Genomic DNA, 23,510 nt, shown 5'->3' with positions numbered 1-23,510 from the left:
ACAATGTAGGAGATATGAGGAAGAAAGAAAAGCTCTAAGAGCAGCATTAAAGAAGGATAAGCTAACATTCAATGTTAGGAACCTACTGAGAGAAACGTCAGGGAGAATGTTTATTCATCTAATCACATATCTCAAAAACACAGGGTTGATAAATACAATTTAGTTCCTTTTTTTTTTAAATTATTTTCCTGCCAATCTAATGCTCCACACTCCAGTCCGGTAGGTTGCGGTAATGCATCGGAAAGCCAACCGCCAATCAAATCAAAAGAAGAACAACATGAAGAAGAAGAAGAAGCAGAAGAAGAAGAAGAAGAAGAAGAATCGCATGAATACAGACCCCGCCCCCCTATTATACACGTCTGTCTCCGTTGTTCCCAGAAACAGTCGAAGCTTGCTGCTGTGTCTCAGATAGCACTGTCCCATTGTCTTCCTGTCAGTCTTCAGGACACAGCCCACATCTTCTTCCTGAGGCCGAGTGTCGATCGCCGGCTGAGACCATGTCGACCGCCGAGGACTTCCACTCTCAGGTCGCCTCCATCATGGAGGTGCTGGCTAACGCGGCTGTAGCAGAGATCTGTAAAGTTGTTGATAACGGATACTCGGTGGTTCATCTGGAAATGTCCCGGAGTCGGAAGGAGAACGAGTTCCTGCGGAGGAAGATCAAACTGCTTGAACTGCAGGTCGCCCGGTACCGAGCTGAGAGAGTGAAGGGAGCGGAGCGCTCCGTGAGCAGCCGCTTCCCCGGAGTTTGCCTCCTCAACCGGCAGAACAAGGACTCACTGGCCGGTATGTCCCCGACACCACTAACGTTATAGGTCCAATCCCGGTGTCCCCCAAGTCCCCAAACCCTGAATCCTGACAGACTTAATTGATATCACCTAGTGAGTGATTTTGAGCCCTTTCAGCCTCTCGCACTCAACGGGTTCAAAATGGTATAAAGAGGAATGGAACAGCATTTAGATCACCCTGATGATGCCAAAACATTTGCATTCAATTGCTGGTATGGTACTTTTGATTTTTATTCCCTCCCTTCGCTCCCCGTTTGTAAACAGAAAAAATAATGCTGGATCAGATCTGATCCACATTGGATATTTGGAATTCATCATCATGTAATCATATGACAAATAACTCCACAAGTCAGTCTGTGAATCACATGAGCTCTGTGTTTATACTGTCTTAAACTGTCTGTTTTCTTTTAATGCTAAGGTTAAGGTTCGTTCCTTTCATGCTTGTTTGTTAACCGGTCATCCATCCTATTTTATGGCCGTTGTTTGCAGTTTTTCACCCTTGATGAAAACCCCGTGTTTAATGTCACAACGCTATGAACTTCAGGTAATTTCCTCAGGCAAAGCCAATTTTTTCCTTCGTATGAAACGCCTCGTTGGGGGTCTAGACATTACTTCCTGATCCTATTGACGTCAATACTTCTGTTGGTGCTGCCCACCTGCAAGCTTGACAACCCCCACACAAGGCACAGCACATAACTACTTATGGTGGATGTCTGTTCCTCCATTATTTATATTCATTTAATCTGGAAGTGTCCATACATTAAAAAAATTAAAAGGGTATCACATAATATAAAATATTCCAAGTTATGAATATTGTCATACGAAGTTTGTTTACACAAGATGTGCGGAACATGTAGTTACCATGGTAGTTGCCGCAAGCTGACCAATCAGAGCACACTGGGCTCCAGCTCCAGAGGGAGGAGGGGGGCCTTTAAGAGCACTGAGCTCTAACAGAGCGTTTCAGACAGAGGTTGAATAGAGTACAGTATAAAATGTACAGCAGAAGAAAACTAATGTCTTTTCAGAACATTAAAGCATGTATGAATGAAATAATTAACACTTAAAGTGGCCATAATAGGTCCTCTTTAACCTCCTAAGACCCGAACTCTTGCATGGCGTGCATTTTTAATTTCTCTTTGCTACTTAGGCTGAGTGGGACCTGAGAAAAATGATGTCCACATATGAGGACATTAGTTTTACATTTCTATTACTGAGTGGCAGTATAATATCCCTCATATGTGGTCACCAGGCCCTTGTTGAGAAAAATCTATCTGTTCTGTTTGCAGAGGATGTTCTCCTGTGTTTAGTTATAGTAATTAGTGGTTAATTATTCTCCTCCTAATGTTCTACCAGGCCCCTCTGTGCATGGCAGGACCAGGTTTCTGAACCGAGGTCCAGGGTCTCAGCAGTGTGTTCAGAAGAGCCAGCCTATCAACCTGGACCAAGATCCTGACCAGGAGGTTGTCACCACCACCAAAACTGAGGTAGTTATTCCACAATGCACTGACACCTTCATGTAGGCCAGCACATTTCACCAAGTAGCAGACTGCTTTCTTCCAAGCCATCTCAGCTAATACTACCTCCACAGCCTTTTAGTGCATGTCATCCCCTCTTTCTTTCCCTATCTATCTCTCACTTTCAGAAAACCCAGAAAAATAATAAAAAAAAAAAAAAAATTAAAACATAAGGGAATAAATTCCATCCATCCATCCATTTTCTGGCACTTACCCAGGATTGATTGGCGGTGGCAGCAGGTCAAGCAGACTAGTCCAGATGTCCCTATCCCTCTAACCCTGACCCTCTTCAGGAAGGATCCCATGGTGTTCCCACACCAGATGAGATACGTATATAATCTCTCCACTGGGTCTACCCCGAGACCTCCTACCAGGCCAGAATACCTCCAATGGCAGGCACCCAGGAGGATCCTTACCACCAGAACCCTTCAGCTGGCTCCTTTCAACATGAAGGAGCAGCGGCTCTGTTCCAAGCTCCCTCCGGATGTCAGAGCTCCTCACCCTGTCTCTAAGGCTGAGCCCTGACTCCTGAAGAGGACACTCAGTTCAGCTGTGTGTATCAGTGATCTCATTCTTTGGTTCTCTACCAAGAGCTCATAACCACAGGTGAGGGTTGGTATGTAAATGAAAAGCTTTGCCTTTCGGCCTTTCTATCTCTCAGAACAACATCTGCTTTATTGCCGACGTTGCCCTGATCTCCCGCCCCATCCCACCCTCACCCGTGAACTTAAACTCCATCCAAACCCAAAGGTAGCTATCCACCATTTAACTTTGTGTATTACTGTCACTTATTATTCCAGTAATAGGCCCACCTTTTGGGTGAAATTAGTTACAGAGAGTACCACAGAATGAGTCCTAAAACTTGGATTAGCATGTTAGCTGGTGCAAGATCATCCAGCTTCAGCTTAATGCCAGCAAAACAAAGGAGATGATTGTGAACCCCGGGCGGAAGACATCCCACTTCACACCAGTGAACATCCAGGGACTGGACATCGAGGTGGTGGAGAACTACAAGTTCCTGGGGGTTCACCTGAACAACAAACTGGACTGGTCCACCAACACCCACGCTCTCTACAAGAAGGGTCAGAGTCGCCTTCACCTGCTGAGGAGACTGAGGTCCTCCTGTGTGGGGCTCTCCTCAGGACCTTCTATGACTCTGTGGTGGCCTCAGCCATCTACTTCCTGTGGTCTGCTGGAGAGGTGGCAGCACTGACAGGGATAGGCAGAGGCTCAACAAACTGATCCGGAAAGCGAGCTCTGTCCTGGGCTGCCCCCCTAGACTCCATTGAGGAAGTAGGTGACAGGAGGATGTTAGCTAAGCTGACATCCATCATGAACAATACCTCTCACCCTCTGCATGACACTGTAGGGTCTCTGAGTAGCTTCTTCAGCAGCAGACTTTTACATCCTCGCTGTAAGAAGGAGAGGTTCCGCAGGTCCTTCATTCCAGCAGCTGTCAGACTCCACAACTCCTGCTCTTCCTGACCATGTGCAAACTTGCACTTTTTCATGTACATTTCGTGTGTATTGTGTATATTGTATTTATTAGTGTATATTTGGTGTATTTTTATCTATATTTCCATAGATGTTTATTTTTCTGCTGTGGTAAATGAATTTCCCAGTTGTGGGACTAATAAAGTTAATCTAATCTAATCTAATCTAATTTAGCACTTCCTGTTCCCTCATCCTTAAATCTTTGTTTGTGGCCTGGCAAAGTGAAATGGGTACGATTCGCTTCTGGCTATATATGTTTTTAGGGATCGACCAATATGTTTTCAGGGCTGATACCGATTATCAGTATTCAAGGAGACCGATAACAGATTTGGAACAAATATGCCAACACAAAACTACTGTTAAATGAGGACTATCACGGTGGCGTTCAGGTGTTTCTATTATTTTGTCCACCTCATTTATATCATTGAAGGAAGGCTAAATCACAGACACCCCTCTGTTTAATGCGATACACACTCTACCCTCCACAGTGATCAGCTGAATCAACAACTGTCTAAAACTATTTTAATGCAGACTGAACAGTATAACCTTCATGAAGGAGGATTTACAGCTGGACTGTTGTATTAGACTACATCTATTTTAGCTACATGTTCCTAATACACTTAGTGTGTATTAGTAATTATCAGTTGTATGCACAGACTGAAAAAAGCCTGACTGGAATTAATTGGTTGATTTCGGTGCTGTCTGCACCTGTGAACTGACTGACTGGTAACCTAAAGATGCTCTTTAATTTAATAGTTTTATCATATATTATTATCACCATATAACATGTTTTACTGTATGGTATTTACTATATGGCTATAGAGACCAAAACAGTTTTTTAACCAGGCTGTAAATATGTTTATTTCTTCTGTAAAGTTGAGCATTTTAGCATGGGAGTCTATGGGGATTGAGTCACTGTTGGAGACAGACTCTAGTGATCATTAGAGGAACTGTAGCTTTTGGTTTCTCAGTGTTGATGCTTCATGTTTCAGTCTGTAGGTTGATGCTTGGTGATAACACCGACATAACACACTGCTGATGTTCAGAGGGTGTTTTTGTACTTCTGTGAGGGTCTGGTCCAAAAGTATTTTAGTGGACTGTCCACCATCACTCTGGCCTCTGTTTCCAGCCTTGTAAACATGCCAGTCACTGGCTGAGTGACAGAATTACATCCAGATATACACTTTTCTTTGATTGACAGAAGAGTGTCAATTAAGTGTCAAGAGATGACAAACTGGGAGCTTTGTGTCTTTTTCACTCACGGTGAAGGACTTCGCAAAGGACATAACGTTGTGTGTGTGTGTGTGCCGATCAACTGAAAACCAACCTTTTCTGATTGCCTTCGTCGTCTTCCTGTGTTAATGATGTCCTTGTACTTCTCGTCGGACTACGAAAGAGAAGCCTGTGAGACCACAAAGAGAAATCCTAAGTTACAAACCTGAGCTGTGGTGTTTGATGCCGTCTTTGATTAGAGCCAACCTGCCTGGTATACTCTCACATCTGGCTTGCATTATGGAGTTGCATCATGGGAAATGTAGGATCCAGTTTTTTGGAGCTTAACCCCAGACTAGGGACTAAAAAGCCTGGATAGACCATTTCTACCACTGTGGCTGATGTCCTTCAATAGGTCCACAGTGTCTTTCAGTAGGTGCACAGTAGTGCTGATCGATTAATCTTATTTTCATTGTCATTGCGATGCACGCAAGGCTTTCAAGGTGCAGCGCCTGAGCCAAATGAACCAGAAAAAAACTACCTACCTCTCTCTCACACACACACACACACACACACAGCACGGAGGTGGCGGTGGAGACCAGTTAGGAATGATCGTCATTAGTGGAGCTGACAACAACTATGGTCGTAGCCCTATGAGTGCCATCACAACCGTGGCAAGTAAAAAAAGCAATCATTGTCCTACATCACTAATCAGCTAATAGTAAACTCTTAAAAACAAGCTAAAAGGAAAGTTTTCTGTGTGAAGACTGCAGCCTAATTTGACACAAACTTTTGTAAGCAGCAGAACCCCCCCCACCCACACACACACACACACACACAAGGGAAGAGGATGGAGGAGACTGCACACGTCAATATTTGTTTATGTATCGCAGGTCACATCATCATCGCAGTATTGAACAGTTTGAGTGTCCTTCAGTTGGTCCACAGTGTCCTTCAGCTGTGAGGGGATTACTGTGGACAGGAACAGTTAGTCCTCATTTTGAATCTCTTTGTCCTCTCAGTCAACAGAGCCTGAGGAGGAGAGGGAGCTAATGATCATCAAGGTGGAGGGAGCAGTGGAGACCACCATCATGAACCATGAGGCAACGCTAGATGCCTGCATCGGCACTGAGGGAGATGCCAACACAGAGACCTTCCTCCCTGCTGCCACGAAGGACGAAATGGAGGTCAGTGGATCTGACATCGTCACCTTTGTTGTCGGCAGCTCAGCCGACACTGACAGCAGCATTGACAGGACCCACAGCCCCAAGCAGGATGGACGTGATGTCAGAGCAGAGGACGACCAGCCAGACGCTGACGTGACAGCATGCAGGGACGCTGTGCTAACTTCCTATGATGATATAACAGACGTCGGGGTTGAGGCTGCGCTACACTCCTCCAAGTCCCCCCTGTCAGAGGTGATAGTCATTGATGTAGGGGGGCCGTCAGACAGGGAGCGAGAGGAGTGTGAGTGGTTACATGTAGACCAGACAAATGGAGAAGCAGGCAGAGACAGACATGAACAAACTACATTACCCATGATTCAGTGTACTCGTCTGGAATCAGCAGGCCACAGGTCTACTCCTCCAAGAACATCTGGAACGACCCCCAGTGATGCACCCGGCCCGGCCCTGCACCTCCCAGCACCCCCCTCCACCCACAGCCACCACGGCTTCCACCGTGCCTTCTACCATGCCGTCACCATGGAGCGTCGGTACGGCTGCACCAGCTGCACCAAGCGCTTCTTCCTGGAGTTGGACCTGCAGAAGCACATGGCCCGGCACACCAGGGAAAAGCCCTACACCTGCCTGCTGTGTGGCAAGAGCTTCGTGTGCCAGAGCCAGCTGGACATCCACCACAACGTCCACACCGGAGAGAGGCCCTTCAGCTGCTCTGTCTGCAACCGGCGCTTCTCCCACCCCAGCAACCTCAAGAGGCATCAGAAGATCCAGCACTGAGACCCAGGACCAGCACTCCCTCGAGTGTCCCTGAAGAGGGCTAGACATGTTCTCTTTCCTATGAGAAGCCTCAGAGCTTCTCAAGGCTACGTCATCATCCATACACTCATGGTTCAGTTCTTAGGTCTGAGTCCAGTCTGTGAGCAGCTGTTCCACCACCAAGACTGAATGTAACAGAATGTAAATGCGGTGAATGGCTGCTGCTGAATTAATTAGTCCAGCTTTAATGAGACACAGTCTGTATGAAGATGACATGAAAAAGAAAAGACCATGAAATACTGTGAATGAGCTCGTTCCTCAGACTTTATACTGACAGCAGCCATCACCTCCTGTCACTCTCAAGTTTCATTCAGACCGTCCATGAGATTATGAATGTCCAGTACAACACTTCACACACAGCACATCAGGAATGAAAGAGGCATCCCAGCTTCTCTAGCTGGGATGCCTGGACAGGAGGAGGAAATGTTACAGAAGAGATGCATTTTAAAATGAAGACGTAGTAGTGTGGATGAAGCCTCTGCCTGTCCACTGTTGGACGTAATAATCTCGTCTTCTAGAAACTGTCCTCAATTAAAGCAGGTTTGAAGTTCATTTCTTTAAGTTTAAACCAAAAAATTTACTGTCAGATTTATTGTCGGATTAAAAAACAAAAAACAAAGTTTAATTATGGCTTTCAGCTACGCAAATAGATAATACATTACACACTTGTGATAAATGCAAAGCAACAAACAAATCTTTATTTGTCTGTCTGTGTACACTTTATAGAGGCTTTTATTTTGAAATATTTACCTTTACTCTTGTGTCACCTCTCTACTGTTCTCCATTCTACAATTCAACAAGGAAAAATGAAAAAAAAAAAAGAATTTACAAACACCAAAATTTAACCACTTCTTCTGATTTTATGTTCTTGTTTTGTGTTTTTTAATCTGACAATAAAAAAAGAAGACGTCTGTTTTTCTGTTTTTTTTATAGTTTCTGTTTTTACTGTTTGTCTTTTGTTTTTAAACAAAAACAAAAAAAACCCAGCTTGAATGACTTGACCTGAGAGAGAAGTGAGACATCTCATCCTCCTCTCTAGCTCTGCTCTGCTGTGACGCTGCGTCCTCTGATGTCACTGTGACATCATATCTGAGTGAGGCTGTGACATGGATGCTACAGACGCTTATCACCTGAATAAATCACTGACGTCAGCCGTGGTTTGTGATCCATGTTTTTCTGTTCCTTCTTAACTCACAACCTTTTCATGCATACTGATGTTCGTCTGTGGATTTTGTGTCTCAGGTGGAGGTTTTTCAGCTGTTTGCCTCTCACCTGTTCAGTTCTGTTTTATACAAATAAACTAGAAATTAACTTTGGCTGAGGCAGAGATGATTTACAGACAGAAGGAGAAACACACTTGTTTTTATGCATGACTGTCACCATGGCAACAGTCAGAGGAATGATGCTTCAGCTAACAGGATAGTTCAGGAAAACCATGAGGGAATTTCTTCAGATTTGGCTCAAACATTCACTTGGACTCGAGGATGAACTGATTAGATTTTGGTGTTCAAGGGTCATGGTCACTGTGACCTCACCAACACGGTTTTGTCTGTAACGCAAGAATTCATTAATTCGTTAATTTCACCGTGGCAGCATAATGTTCTGCAGAAACATTGTGACCATATTTCTGGTGCAGGGATACAACCACAAGCCTGTGATTCTAGTTGGATATGTGCAAATATCGTAATGCCAACCTTTTAATGAGAGTTAATCAGAGTTTACCTGTAAAAAGGAATATTAGTGGTTGTCATGGCTCATTGTCATGAGCCATGTGAACAGCTCAGTGGGGATAAGAGCAAAAACCCGAATGTTTTGTGCATGTGTTTGAGTGTCATGATATTTGGATGAGTATTGTGAAATCACCTGTCAGTCCTTAAGTACAGAGAGACCAGATAAAAAGAAACAGGAGAACATCAGTGTGAATGAGTCCCAGCTCAGACCTGGTTGTGGTCACAGTCCATCAGTGGCTTTAAAGAGAGTATTCAGTGCACAGAGAAAACCTTTCTAATTGTATAATTAATAAAGATTTGAAAAGGTTTTCTGCTCGTATGAACATAGTACGATCACACATGTCTGACAGTATGTGACTCAGTGTTTCATATTGTGCGGGAACCTGTTGACATGGGTGAAGTGTCCTTGTTGTTGAAGCATCACTGAGCTTCACAACTCCTGTTCCTTGTCCTCAGAGATGTCTCTGCATGTTAAACCATTTTAATGTATCAGAGTGATGAGCTTTCCAAAGAACACAGATTTACTCATACGCTTGTACTTGAACACGTTTGAAAGTGTGAATATGCCAATAAATCATATTTTCCAAGAATTTGATGTTTGTATGTTTCCATTATTGACTCCTGTCTGAAATTATACTGCTCAGCTAAATGCTTCCCTCTTTTTTCCAGGGCCAGGGACATCTGAAAAACCTGAGCATCCCTCAGAGCCAGGAGGAAAAGACTGATCAAGTCCAAGGTATCCGTCTGATTTTCTGTGGCATCCTTTCCTGTGCTGGAAGTGCCACTGAATTCACTATGTTCACTTAGTTTTTATCAAACAGGAGGAAACAGTGCAGGATTTGAGGACTATTTCAGCTGCAAACTTTTCAACATTTGGTGTTGTAGTGAGTGCGTGTGGCAGCAGGACAGTGTGTGTGTTCACGGTGATGAAGGAAGATGCAAGAGTCAGTGACATAGTGAGACTCACTGACACACACACACACACACACACACACACTCACCAGTTGCCAGCTTGCTGCAGGTTGTCGTCTGTCAAAAAGCTGCAGTGAATCACCACCTTCACTCTGGTTAAATTTGATCGTCTCATCAGCTTCAGTCATGTTAGATAACAGATTCATCTTTTTGCTGTTTGCAGCCTCTGAAATAGTTTCCTGTCTTTGTGACCTTTGAACCTTTGATCTGAAGATGTCTCCCTGGACAAACTGGGACAAAGACTTGTCTCTGTGTTCTGACATGTTATAGATGAAAGTGATAATTGATCGATAATGAAGATGATGCTCACAGATGTTCAGCAGGGATGAACACAGCTTTAGTTCTGAATCTTTGAGCTGACATGTTTGTATTGTGTGAAAAAGTTTTTTTTAATCTAAGTGCGTCTCTTTGCTGTGACTCATCAGGTGACCCTCCAGAGAAACACAGACCCCCCCAGACCCTGCTGCACTGCCAGGAGAACAGTGAGTCTGAGGACATGGAGCCACCATCTTGGTTGGCGGACCCTGAAACGGTGATTCAGCCCCTGATCCAGCTGCCAAAAAGAAACCAGAGACGCCAGGTGAAAGTGGTAATCCACCCAGTCACAAAGGAAACAACTGGAGCGTCTCGGGTTGGCACGGGCTGAGTCCCAGGCCCACCCTCTGGTCCCCCCCTCCGACCCTCCCTTTTCACCCAACAGTTTTCACCAAGAGCAACCACAGATTATCAGTAATGTTGCTCTACCTTGCAGTAACACCATTTCATCCTCTCCATCCACAGAAAACACCACACCACATCAACAGCAGAGGGAGCCAGAGCTGTCTGCCACAGAGCCCTGTGAAAGAGAAATAACCACTGAGGTGGATAATGACACGATGATGTCGGCTGAAAAGAGGAAAAGCAACAAGCTGATTTCTTCCTCAACGTCTGAATTATCCACCTCAAACTCTAACAGGGCTTCTGTGGCTCCACCTGGCTCCCCAGGGCGCCCGGAACCACATACACACCCACGTACATTTAGAAAACTACAGGAATGGTCGTTGGAGGTACAGAAGGAGACCCTTATCATAGGGGACTCCAACCTGTCACGCATCCCACGCTTCACTAATCCAAACATTCAGATTGACAGCTATCCTGGAGCCACATTTCATCACATAAATGCAATATTAAAGAAACTCACACTTCATCATAATACCAAACACATAGTAATATCTGCAGGACTTAACAACTGCCTACAAGAACAGGAAGCCACAACCACCTGGAAAGAACTGCAACAACTATCGAAAACCAGCCACAACATCTTTCCAAACGCATGTAATAAAGTTTTCCCACAGGTTGGAGTCCAAAAAACAGGAACTTCTCACCAAACTGAACAGTATTACGTATAACCAATAAATGCACCTTCCTTTCAGAAATAAACCCGCTTCCTTTCCAGACCTGTCCCAAAGACCTCATTCACTGGACGAAGGACACAGCCACACTCATCTTCAATTACTGGTCACAACAATTAAACTGGTAACGGGGGGTCATTGTTTCAACACAACCCCCCTCAGCTCTAACATTACTAACCTCTGTTCTACACTCTCCTTAACAGCCGCACAGCTGGAGATACTGGAAAAGGGACTCACATTCATACACCCAAACCTCCAACCCGGCCGGAGCTCAGGGGGGACCTCCATGTCTTCCATAGGAGGCTGAAACTCCTGGATCATTTTCACGGGGCACAGAGGTGTGAACCTGTAGGTTTCACTGGACCGTCCTTCTGGGAACCTCACATAGATAATATTTCACCCCAAATCCAACAGTTAATAGATAAAAACACACAAACATTCAGGAAATGGCACCCCCTCCCACATAGACAGCAGAACATAACCCAACAACAAAAACAAATAATTAAATCACTAGGCAATAACAATCACATAATCATCAAACCAGCAAACAAAGGGGGACAAATAGTTCCATAAGAACAAGTATACATTATAAGTACTTAGACAAACAATACCATTTATTACAAACCACTTTCACATTCATTACAATTAGAAACACAAATATTAATCAGGAACATCACAGACACTCTATACCATAAAAAATATATTAATGCAAAACAGAAAAAATACTTGGACGGTCCAGATGAGCCCAGGCCCCGTCTCTTCTATCTTCTCCCGAAGATCCATAAGCCTCCTCAGACGTGGACGGACCCTGCTGTTGTTCCGGTCGGCCGCCCTTTTGTCAGCGACTGCGGATCAGAATCATATAGAATAACGGAATAGATAGACCATTTCATCAACCCACTCTCAAAATCCACCCTAGTTATATAAAAGACACATATGAATTTGTTAATAAAATAAAAAACCTGCAGGTACCCAGCCGCACTCTCCTTTTTTCCATACACATAGATTCACTATACACTAACATAGAAACTCCACTCGGCCTTGCTGCCATTCAGAATATTTTCAATAAACCCCCATAGAATTCCTGAATACACGGGTCTTCTTCTGTGACTCTGACGACCATAGCAAAAATCTAGCTACTAAAGTATATTTCAAGGACACGGATCGCCATGCATTAGTCAAGCTTCCACCCTAATCACACGTACAGGGGTCTGATAAAGTCCCAGCTGATACGCTTCCACAGAATCCGCACCTTCCCGGAGCATGTGGAGGAGTCCACCCGAACCCTTTATGGTGCGCTGAGGCTCAGGGGCTTCTCGAGGCGCTTCCTTGGGAGCATCAAAGCGGAGGTCAACGGCACCTTCACCCAAAATTACAACATCATAACGCAGCCGTCCAGCCTGTCCCTCGTCCCTATGGTCATCACATACTCTGACGGTAACACAAAGTTTTTAAGAACTTTAAAGACAAACTTTCAGGGGGCGAGGGAGGGCTGTAGAAGAGTGCCGTCTGATCTCCGCTTACCGACGTAATCATTTTTTTTATTATATATTTTAACTCACACGGCTTTTAATAACAAAGCAAATTGCAATAAGGAAGCGCTTCTAGAATCGGAAATTGATTTTATCCGTCTCCCCTACATTTTTAACCCACAGGCAAAAACAGGCATTAAACTGTGGCGGGCCTTAAAACCTGAAACAAGAAATGCTATATATGCAATCAGATGCAGGGCCTGCCATATTTTATACATCGGGGAAACGGGTAACGAGTTAAACATGAGAATAAAACCACACATATATAAAATGAATAGTGGGAACGGCACGAGTGCGGAGACGAAAAGGATCCACTTATCAAAAACAATAGACCCCACAGGTTTAAATGAAAAATGTTAGTGGAACCATTCCCATTTTTCAATCCATATTTTAGTAAAAACTTTTTTTACTAACCTCCTGAACTGTTTATGATCTCATCTCTCCCTACAGGTTCTTTTATGAGGAAATTCTTCATGCAGTGCGGTGGACCTTGTTTTATTGATCTTAATCACCCCCCATTCTATTTTATACATTTTATATACCCCTCTCCTGTGACCCCTCTTGTATATATAACACCGGTTGATGTTTTTTACTAACTTTTAATTTTCATGTTTATTTATCTTGTAAATACTTTTATTTATGTGTGGACTTATTTAATTATTATTTGTCAATTTAAATGATTTATAGTTTTAACGAACGGCTGGTACCGTTCAAGTTTTAATTTATTGCATGCCCTAACTTTTAAGCACTTTTTATCCACATGGAGAGGAATAATGTAATTTTAATAGATTGAAAGAAATAAGAAGTGGGATATAGGAGCCGCCTGCATTTTTTAACTTCCTTTAAAAATATAGGAACCCTCAAAAATGTAAAACTATACAAAAAACATAAAAATTAGGGAACTTATGTTTTATGACAATTTTTTCAATTTAACTTTTAACCCATAATTTAATAATCTATTTACCTATTAATATCTTTAAATTTTTCTTTTAAATATCTAAATTATTTTTATTTATTACATACAGATACCGATAACATGTAATATATATATATATATATATATATATATATATATATATACACATACACTTATTTTACTAACCGTGTTTTTATGATTTTAAGCACTTTTTGTAACACTTATATTATCTGATCTTGTTTGAATTTTTTTATTTTTTTCATACATTTTATATAATTGCATGTTTTCTTTGTATATTTTAACTATTACTAACCTTGTCTTGCTTTGTTTTATCCAAGTGCATATATTATCTTGTATTTATGTTACATATTTATTTTTAAGATTCTATCAAATTATTTAATAGAAATTATAATTCTATTTATTAATTGATTTCTTTTACATATTCTATTAAATTTGTTCTTATTGGAGAAATTGTCATTGTAACATATTTTATCCCTTTTTATCCAACAGTTGGGAGAGTACATGGCAGTCAGGAGAATTTTATAATAATCAAAACTCCCGCTGCCTCCCTGTGTTGTAGGTCCTTTCTCTGTCTTTTTTATTTTTTTTATTCTTTTATTAGGTTTTCTTATTACTTTTTATCTTTTGAAAGTTTTTTTTTTTTGGGGGGGGGTATTTTTAACCATTTATGAATGGTTTTAATAAAGAAAATCCCCAGGTGTTTTTAACATCCATGGTCACCTTGAGCCAGAGCCCCCCGTAACACACTTCTTCAATGGAAGATGAAACCCCAGTCGAGAAACACATCAGTTTGTTTATAGGCAACAACATGAGGCCCATAAGGACCCACCTTCACCCCGCCTTCACCCAGGCTTCACCCAGCCTTCACCCAGCCTTGAGTGACACATGGGGGAGGCTCTGTTTCACTGCCTCTGCAACTGGAGGCATTGAACATATTAAAGGTAGCTTACCCAGGTATTTTAGAGCCAGAGCGTTTCCCAGAGTCAAAAACACAACCTGAAACGAAGGTCTCTGGTCTTTCAGCAGGACAATGACCCAAAGCTCATGTCCAGCAGCACTACAGAGAAGATGTAATGTTTTAAATTGGTCCTGACTGAAATCCCATTGAAAACCTTTGTAAAGCAGAAATCTGCCATTAAAAAATGCAACAGGTGCAAGGAGCTTCTAGATGGCTACAGGAAACTTTCAGAGCCCTCACTGTTGCCAAAGGTTCTGCAAACAAATATGAGTGAAGGCTGCTGATAATTGTGTCTGGGTGAATTTTGTGTTTTGTATTATTTCAATATCATGCAAATTTAGTTATCTTTTTCCTTTTACTTCAGTAACTTCTGACATTTTATTAAAAATAATTTGGTTCTAAACTGTTCTTGCCTAACAGTTTATCAGACCTGTGTAACACCATCATGCTAAAGAACACGTGATCACACAGGAACATATGAAACAACATTTTCTCCATATTCTAATGAATAAATTCCTATAATTTGATAAATTGATAAATTAATTTTCCATAGGGGACAGATGAAGTATCTATCTATCTATCTATCTATCTATCTATCTATCTATCCATCCATCCATCTATTGTGTATCCTGTTTTCTCAAGATAACACAGCTCGTTATCCAAAGAAAATGATTTTTTGTTATCCTGAGATATTATAATAGCTAGATTTTTTAAAGGAGTTTTTGTCATTCCAAGTTAATGAGATATTGTAATATCTCGATTTTCTTCACATTTTTTTGTATTGTAATAGCAAGATACAATATAATAATAATACAACCAATACAAACAATAAATCTAAAACATTTTTCATGAGTTTTCGTTATTCCAAGATAACGAGATATCAGGAGAAAACGATTTTTGTCATCCCGGAATAAAGACGTAATCTCTCGATTTTTTCACAATTTTAAGTTGTTCCAAGACAACCAGATATTATATAACATTTCGGTATCTCGGGATAATGAGCTTTGTTATCTTGAGATAAGGGGATACGAGAAAGGCCATACTAGCAAATATGATACCCGAGATACCTAAATATTAAATATTTATATACATATGCTGTTGATGAACAGAAGCTGAATAAAGTTACATTTGAAATAATAAAATACTGAAATGAAAAGATGAGTGTAATCGTTAATGTTCGTGTGTACTCGGGTAGTCACGGCACAGGCAGGAACAAGCGGAGAACACCCGGATGTAAACAGTAACATTTTTATTGAGAAGAACCGTTTCTGAGGGCGGACGTAACGGAGAGTCACCGTCCCTGTGTCGCTGTTGAACAAACACTCAGACAGCGGGTTTTTGGCGGGGAGAGCCGTGGAGGTGAAGCGGGCTGATGGAGAGCTGTGTGAAGCTACACTCTCAGCTGGCCTCCATCATGGACGTGCTGGCTAACGTCAGCTGGTGGACGACGGCTTCCAGGCCCTGAGGCTGGAGATCTCCCGTAGCAAGAGGGAGAACCTGGGCCTGAAGAGCCGCCTGCGGTTGATGGAGGTCCGGGCAGGGGGGGCGCTCCTACAGAGGGACCGTGCCGTCGCTGGTGGTCACCTGCACTAGGAGAGGCGAGGCTGCACCAGGGTCTAGTCATAAACCTGACATTTTCACATCAGTACAGCTTCTGACTGCTGAGAGCTTTGTGTTGATGCTGCAGGGATTAGTCAGTTTGTCAGTCATTAGTCGGATGAGTTGATCCACAAGACTGGATCACAAAATAAACAATTGTTTTTGTTCTTAAAGTGTTTCAAGGTGTGAGAACATAATATGTTTGTCTCACTGGATAAGGAAACGAATATCTTTGCACTGTTGATCAGATAAAACAAGACATTTGAATACATCTCTATGGGCATTATGTTTTACACACCATTTTATAAACAACTAGACTGACACTCAGCAGAACACAGACCTCCACCAAGGCCAAACTGTCCTGCGCGTCTGTCAGATCCACATTATTATCTGGATTTGGAAAGTCATAAATCTCAACACCATAAATATGTCTGTTGGTTTTTTTTTTGTTTTTTTTACATCAAAACATCCATACCAAACTTTAGAAAAAATGTTCTATCTTACAATGTTGAGGAAAATCAAATGTAATGGCTTTGTCCGTTCCTTCCATCAAGTTTGTTGCAAAATGGTCCAGTTCTTTTTGTGTATTCCTGCTGACAACAAACAAACAAACAAACAAACAAACACTGGTGCAAACAGAACCTCCTTGTCAAAGATAATAATGAAGTCATAGTAGATAGGGCATCTTGCTGTTCTGATGAGAAAACACTGAAGCTGCGGTCGTGGAGAAACAGACAGTGATTCGTCTACACAACGTAACTGTTAACTGTGGTCTGGACAGAGGTGACAAAGTCCAACAGCTGCTTTACTTGAGTCACAGTGTAGCTCCTGCTGGTCAGATATGACTCCAATACAACTACCTGAATTAAAGTACTGGCGTATTAGATTTAAAAATACTGAAGTTTTCCAAAGTAAATTTTTAATGTCAATCATTGTTGTATTGTTCCACATTTACAGAAGTGGATGACTAAATAAAAACATTGTAGAATATGATATTAAACCTGTAGAGTCCTTCATAGAAATGTAGTGGAGTCAAAAGAACAGTAATTGTCTTTAAGTGTAGAGGAGTAAAAGTCAGAAGTTTTCAAACAGAATAAAACTCAAGTATACATAGTCAAAAATATACTTAAGACCAGTACTCAAGTGAATGTACTTGGTTACTGTCCCCCTGGGTGTGGAGCACAGTAGGTGGCGTTGTAGACTCACGTGGATGTCGTGGGGTGGGGTTGGGTTGTGTGGAGCAGTAAGTGTAGTTTGGGACAAGGAGACAATCAGTGTATGTACTGAGCGCAGCAGCACCTAGTAATAGTAGTGAAACAAACAGTCGTGTGTTTGTGTGTGTGTGGTTGGATGATCATGGTGTGTGTTATGACGTCATAAACTGCCTGTCTCTGTCAGCAGTGCAGACACTCAGTGTTCATGTTCCTGTGAGTTTAATCAGATGTGTAAACATACAACAAACCTTGTGATTGTCCATCAACAGATCATGGTTTTGAAGAAGATGCTCCTGTTGTTACAAACAGAAGAGTTGAGTCCACCACCCCAGAGAATCCTGACTCTCAGCAGGTCAGTCTCGTCTCACTTCATCTCTCCTTCTGTCCATCTCCCCCCTCACCACGTCAGAGACAAGTGACGAGCCGACTAGGCTCTGGCACCAGGGGTAGGGGGTCTCAGGTCTCAGATGGTAAAAGACGCTCAAAGAGATTTTAATGAGGTGCAGACAGACTACAAAGAGATTCAAAATGAGTCAAAGAGACACAAACCGATTACAAATGCTGTGTTTACATATGAACCCCGGACACAGTCCAGACCTGATTCTGCAGACACTGTCCAGAGTTTCCCTCCAGACTATGACCTGCTCTACTCAGCCAGTTCTATTCATGTCCAGTACAGCTGATTCAGACATTTTTGTTCACACATCCAGCTCCTCCAGGTAATGTCTAGAAAAGTTCAGGGTTGCGGTGCATGAGTGGAAGCTGTGAAAGAGACTAAAATCTACAGTGGCCCCAGAGTGACAGAGCACATACAAGAAAAAAGAGAAACCACTCTTCCAGTTTGTCTGGAGGTAAAACTGAATACATAATAAATACAGTTTGACAACAGTGCTGCCTCTGTGGACTCTTGATTCTAGTATATACAGATGTATCACCACATTTCAATAAAAATAAATCTACATACGATAATGAACAGAGACAGTAAATTATTACAGGTTGGATCACAGGTGCATATTTTACTGTACTGTACTGTACTGGAGTTTAAACTCAGCAGCTACAGCTCTGGTGACACATAATGTGACAAACATAATCTTTACTCCAAGACATTTTCAGAGGAAAACCTGTTGTGCATACACTCTTGTATGTGCTTCATAATAAGGAGCCAACAAGCAAACCCACTGCCAAGACTTTTCAAATGAGTACAAGCAGCATGACAACAAAGACATACAAACGATAACAGAGATTCAAAACAGCTAGAGAGAGACTGAAAGTGAACAACAGATACAAAACTATAAACAGTAACAAAGAGATTCACAACAACAATAAAGCCTGAATGACTCCAAAGAGATTCGAAACAAGAAGAACAGTAAAACTACAACAAAGAGCCAAATCAACAAGTAGATGTAAAACTAATACAAAGACACTCAGAATGACAACAAAGAGATGCAAAACCACAACAAATAGATTCAAGATAACAACAAAAAGATGCCAGAATTACTATGAGACTGAAAACCACAATGGATAAGTGGCAAAACTACTACAAAGAGACTCAAATGGACACTATTAAAACAACAACAAAGTGATGCAAATACAAAAAAGACTCAAAATGACCATAAAGAGAAGCAAAAATCATTTTCAGTGTGGGTGTCCTGCTATTACTACTTAGGAAGGGTGGGGGGCTTTTTCAAGTCTGTGCCCCCATCCTTGTGTGTACATAGAGGTGAGAAATTCATTTTTATTAGCCTGTTAAAGACTGTGAAAGTAGCATTTACAATGTATGGCTGTTATCTACACAACTGCATGAATGAAGAACAAAAAATAAACGTTAACATTCCTGGCTGCTGATACCTCTGCCAAGCACATATCAGATTTGTAGTGCAGCAGCAGTGAAGACTTGACATACATGTTTTGTGTCTCTCAGCTGGTGGAAGTGACGGAGCAGCCAGTGAAGGCAGAGGTGACTGTGATAAAGAGGGAAAGGCTGGAGGAGCAACTGGAAGACCCTCAGACAGCTGCTAGCAGCAGCAGTACGTATGAAGGACTTAAAACAGAAATGTGTTAGTAATTTTACGTCAGAATGCTGCGCCCACAGCAATCTGACCCGATAACAGAACATGTCTGCATGTCATGTGAAAGCTACAAGGTGAAGGAGTAAATGTGCTCAATCTCACCCACACCATAATGACGCTGAAACATTTACCCCACAGAAACACACATTTGAAAGCATTAAAGCTAGATAGAGGACCTGTTATGCTTTTCTGAGTTTTTCCTCTCCTATACTGTGTTATAGTTTTTTATGCATATAAATGTTTTACAGAGTCACAAGGCTCAAAGTTCACACCAAAGGGAGGATCTCTGTCAGGGCAAAACCCAATTTTCTCCTTCATATGAAACGCCTCGCTGGTGGTCCAGACATTACTTCCTGGACCTAGTGATGTCAAAGTGTCTCTTGGTGCTGCCCACCTGAAAGCTGGACACCCGTTGTGATGACATGCCCCTACACAAGGCAAAGCACATAACTACTTAATGAAGAGTTTTCTTTAGTTTTGTAGCCATGCCAAAAGACACCATGTTCACAATTGCCTTGAGAAATCTACTTTTTTACTACATTTTTTCCATGGTTCCCTCCACTGTTCCAAATATTACAATGTGAGCCCGGCACTGCTTCAAAAACCACGCACAGTTTAGAGGCTTGATTATCGCAATGGTTATTTCTGAAAGACAAGGCAGTTCACACTTAATGTGGCCGAACTGGGCTCACAGCCTGTCAGTCTGCATTATTGTTGTGTATCTGTGAGGTTTGACCCGGTCAACGGCTGCCTGATCATGTTACTGAGAAGCAGTGTAGCAACACAATATTTCAATGTTCAATCGTCGTTCATTATCCGCCAGCTCGGATAAATTATCCACAGTTTAACTGCTCAGTTCATTTTTCAGTAACTATGAGTACTAAAGTATAATTAATTCAGATTTACCAGCATCATAAACCAGCAGGACGGTGAAGTAGTGGAAGAGGTTCTGAAGAGGTTGTGAAGTCGCAGCACTTTTCTCCACATTTCTGCCATTTCCCTCCGTCTGGCTGTCTGACAGTGGGTATGCTTGTTTTCTGCTCCAGTCCAGCTTGTGAAGGTGGATAGATAGAGTAGTGTATAAGATGTACAGAAGAAGAAAATTAATGTCTTTTCGAAACACTGAAGCATGTAAATCTACTTTAACAGACGCCAGGAATAAATGACGAACACTAAAAATGGCCATAATAGGTCCTCATTAACAGATAAATGATTGGTAAATTGTAACTGGGTTGCACTTATATAGCACTTTTCCAGTCTTATCTGCTTCTCAAAGCACTTTACACTGGAAGTCACATTCATACATTCATACAGTGGAGGAGCCATGAAGCCTGCACCCTGCACTATCACAGATACATCTTCTGAAAGGTGTCTACATGATGCATAAACTATCTCATCTTGTATTATTTACATCCACATGAAAGCAGTCAGCTTTGTTTAAATGATAATGAACTTGGGCTGGGCAATTGATCTCATTTTCTTATTTCTTTCATTTTCAATTACTGGTTTTGGCTTCTAGCGATTATGAAAACAAGATAATCGAGATAAAACGATTATTGTGCTGCAGTCTGTTTCGCAACAAATTTAATTGAAATTTTTGAGTTGCTGACCGGAATATGTTGAATATAGTTTACCAAAATGTTGAACATATGTTGTGGAGTTTTCAGTGTGTTTGTGCAGTGCACTACAACATGTTTTAGTAGGTTGTGGAGGTACACTAATGTTACAACATAGCTGAGCTTATTTATTTTGATTTAATTTATTTTATTAATTTTATATTGTATATTATATTGTATACTGTATATTAAGTTATTATTTATTGTTTTATTTATGTATCTCATTTTTAAAATATTTTTAAAATTTGTTTTTCCATTCAATTGTAATTAAAGTTCAAGAAAGTCCACTGTAAAAAAGAAAAAAAAATTGTTAAAAGTTCAATAAATGCATGCTGTTTCCAAAGTCAATTAGTAATTGTGTTAAATAATCGAGATCTCAATATTGATCATGATTATGATTTTTGCCATAATTGAGCAGCCCTATAGTTAACCTTTTTTTCTTGTATCTGACTTCAAAGCGACATTGAAAACATTTGCAGGGTGTTCACTATTAATATTATTATTCCCCTGAACCGATCACTACAGGTGATGTCACATTGTAAATCAGCCTTTAGGGTGACTGTGTGTAATCTCTGTTTAAATCCAGGTTGTGGTCTGATGGTAGCTGAGTGAATTGACAGTGTTGCAGCAGTGACATAATTGTTCTGAATGAGAGTTAGAATAAAAGATTGATCGAAATCTTCTTCTCTCTGTTCATTCTTTAGTTGGACCTCAGTCTCTGTCTCCTGCTGCTGAGAGCGTCCACCCTCTGAGTGCTGGAGCAGAAATACCCACAGACAGTGTGTCACATCGCTTTGAAAAACAGGACTTTGGCAGACTTGAAGCTCAGCAGCAGGAAGAGAAAGAGGGGGCGAGGGAGACCAGGACTCAGAGCCACAGAGGTCCAAACAGAGACTTGACCAAAGAAGACAAGCATGTTGTGGATCCCAGAGTCTCTGAGTCTGCTGAGTCCAGTGGACGTCCCGTCCCTGATGTAGAGGGTCCACTGATGAAAAGAGAGCTTCCTTTAACAAACACTGGAGTGAAGGGTTTGTGTGGTGCGGCGGCAGACTGGAGTGGAGAGGCAGTCAAACTGAAGACTGAAGCTTCCTGGTCTGAAGCTTTTAGGATATATGACACTGTCACTAGTAGTGAGTGTGTGAGTAACAGCAGAGTAATTAATAGTCACAACACAAAGAGTGAAGCGGCACAGCTGGACATCAACAGCTTGGACTCATCCTCCTTTGATCACCTGTTCTTGTCTCCAGAGGTGGCCCGGTCTCTGACAGGTCCTCATAGAAAGTCCACAGATGGAGTCACAGGCATGGAAGAGTCATTGTCATCCTCTTCTTTTTCTTTACTGAGCAGTGGGAGCAGCTGTGGGAACTCTTCGACGTCAGACTGTCTAACTGGCTTCTCCTTCAATAACGCCTCCTCCAACTCCAGGAACAGAAGCTTTCAGAGCAGCACAGAGCGAGTGTTCACCTGCCAGAAGTGCGGCCACCTCTTCTGCACCTCCAGAGACCTGGTGGTTCACCAGCACTCCCACACCGGGGAGAGGATCTACAACTGCCATTTCTGTAAGAAGCCCTTCATCCACCTGCACCAGCTGAAAACCCACTAGTGGGTGCACACAGGGGAGAAACCATTCAGCTGTGCTCAGTGCGGGAAGCACTTCTCCCAGTCCAGCCACATCAAGAGACACATGAGCATCCACACAGCTGCAGCCTGTGTGGGAAACGCTTCTCACAGGCCTGCAGCCTCAAGGTGCACCAGGCCGTCCACACCGGAGAGAGACCCTACAGCTGCACCAAGTGTGGCAAGAGCTTCTCTGTGCTGGGAAACCTGGTCCACCACCAGAGTTTCCACATGAGCAAGTGAACACACACACAGCCAGACGAGACTGAAGCAGCTGGCCACACACTTGTTTTAAATGTTAGAAATGTGCATATGAATTCATTAGGGCACCTTATAATGTCGGAATGTTTTTAACATACTGAATAATGTCCTGTGCTGGTGTTATTTATACATGTTTACAATAAGACATTACAAAACAGCCTCCAAATGCGTGTTTGTCATTTTTACTTCTGCCACTGTGAAAAGTGGCAAAACATCCTGAATCCACATCCTCTGCATCATCATAAAAGAAATAAAATACATACATTGACATTTATTACAAAATGTCTCGATAAAGATAAAAGAATAAAACGGTAATATAACTTTGAAAGAAAAATAAAATATATACATGAAAAATAAATATATCATATCATATCATATCAAACAAGTGCACTTTAATGTGGTGGAGTAGCTTATGTGTCCTGGTGATCCTGGGAGCTGTGTTGGAGACGAAAGCCCCGAGTAGGATCTCATAATAAATTGGTCCCAGGGGAGGGGCCAGACTAAGAGCAATTCACAAAACACAAATGGATCAGTGAAGATGGAAGTGCAGCACCTTGGGAAGCTGGGGCCCCCTCCTGGAGTCAGACCTGGGAGGGGAGCTTGCTGGAA

General features: G+C 42.0%; 1 pseudogene across 1 annotated transcript; it reads left to right on the top strand.

The window, feature by feature from the left end:
• The first annotated feature begins 357 nt into the window (after positions 1–357).
• LOC111647638 (uncharacterized) lies at positions 358–23,067 on the top strand (annotated as a pseudogene). Its single transcript, XR_015436565.1, has 13 exons — positions 358–786; positions 2,142–2,272; positions 6,031–6,963; positions 9,405–9,471; positions 10,133–10,348; positions 10,488–10,632; positions 11,302–11,436; positions 12,342–12,535; positions 13,081–13,108; positions 16,056–16,123; positions 17,608–17,690; positions 19,260–19,365; positions 21,728–23,067. The product of XR_015436565.1 is annotated as an uncharacterized LOC111647638 (transcript).
• The last annotated feature ends 443 nt before the right edge of the window (positions 23,068–23,510 follow it).

This window comes from Seriola lalandi, unplaced genomic scaffold (genome assembly GCF_002814215.2).
Source record: "Seriola lalandi dorsalis isolate HSWRI2012SDOR001 ecotype SW California unplaced genomic scaffold, Sedor1 jcf7180002055006, whole genome shotgun sequence".
Lineage (NCBI taxonomy): Eukaryota > Metazoa > Chordata > Actinopteri > Carangiformes > Carangidae > Seriola > Seriola lalandi.
The sequence above is the reverse complement of the archived record's forward strand: the minus strand, read 5'-3'. Positions and strand labels throughout refer to the sequence as shown.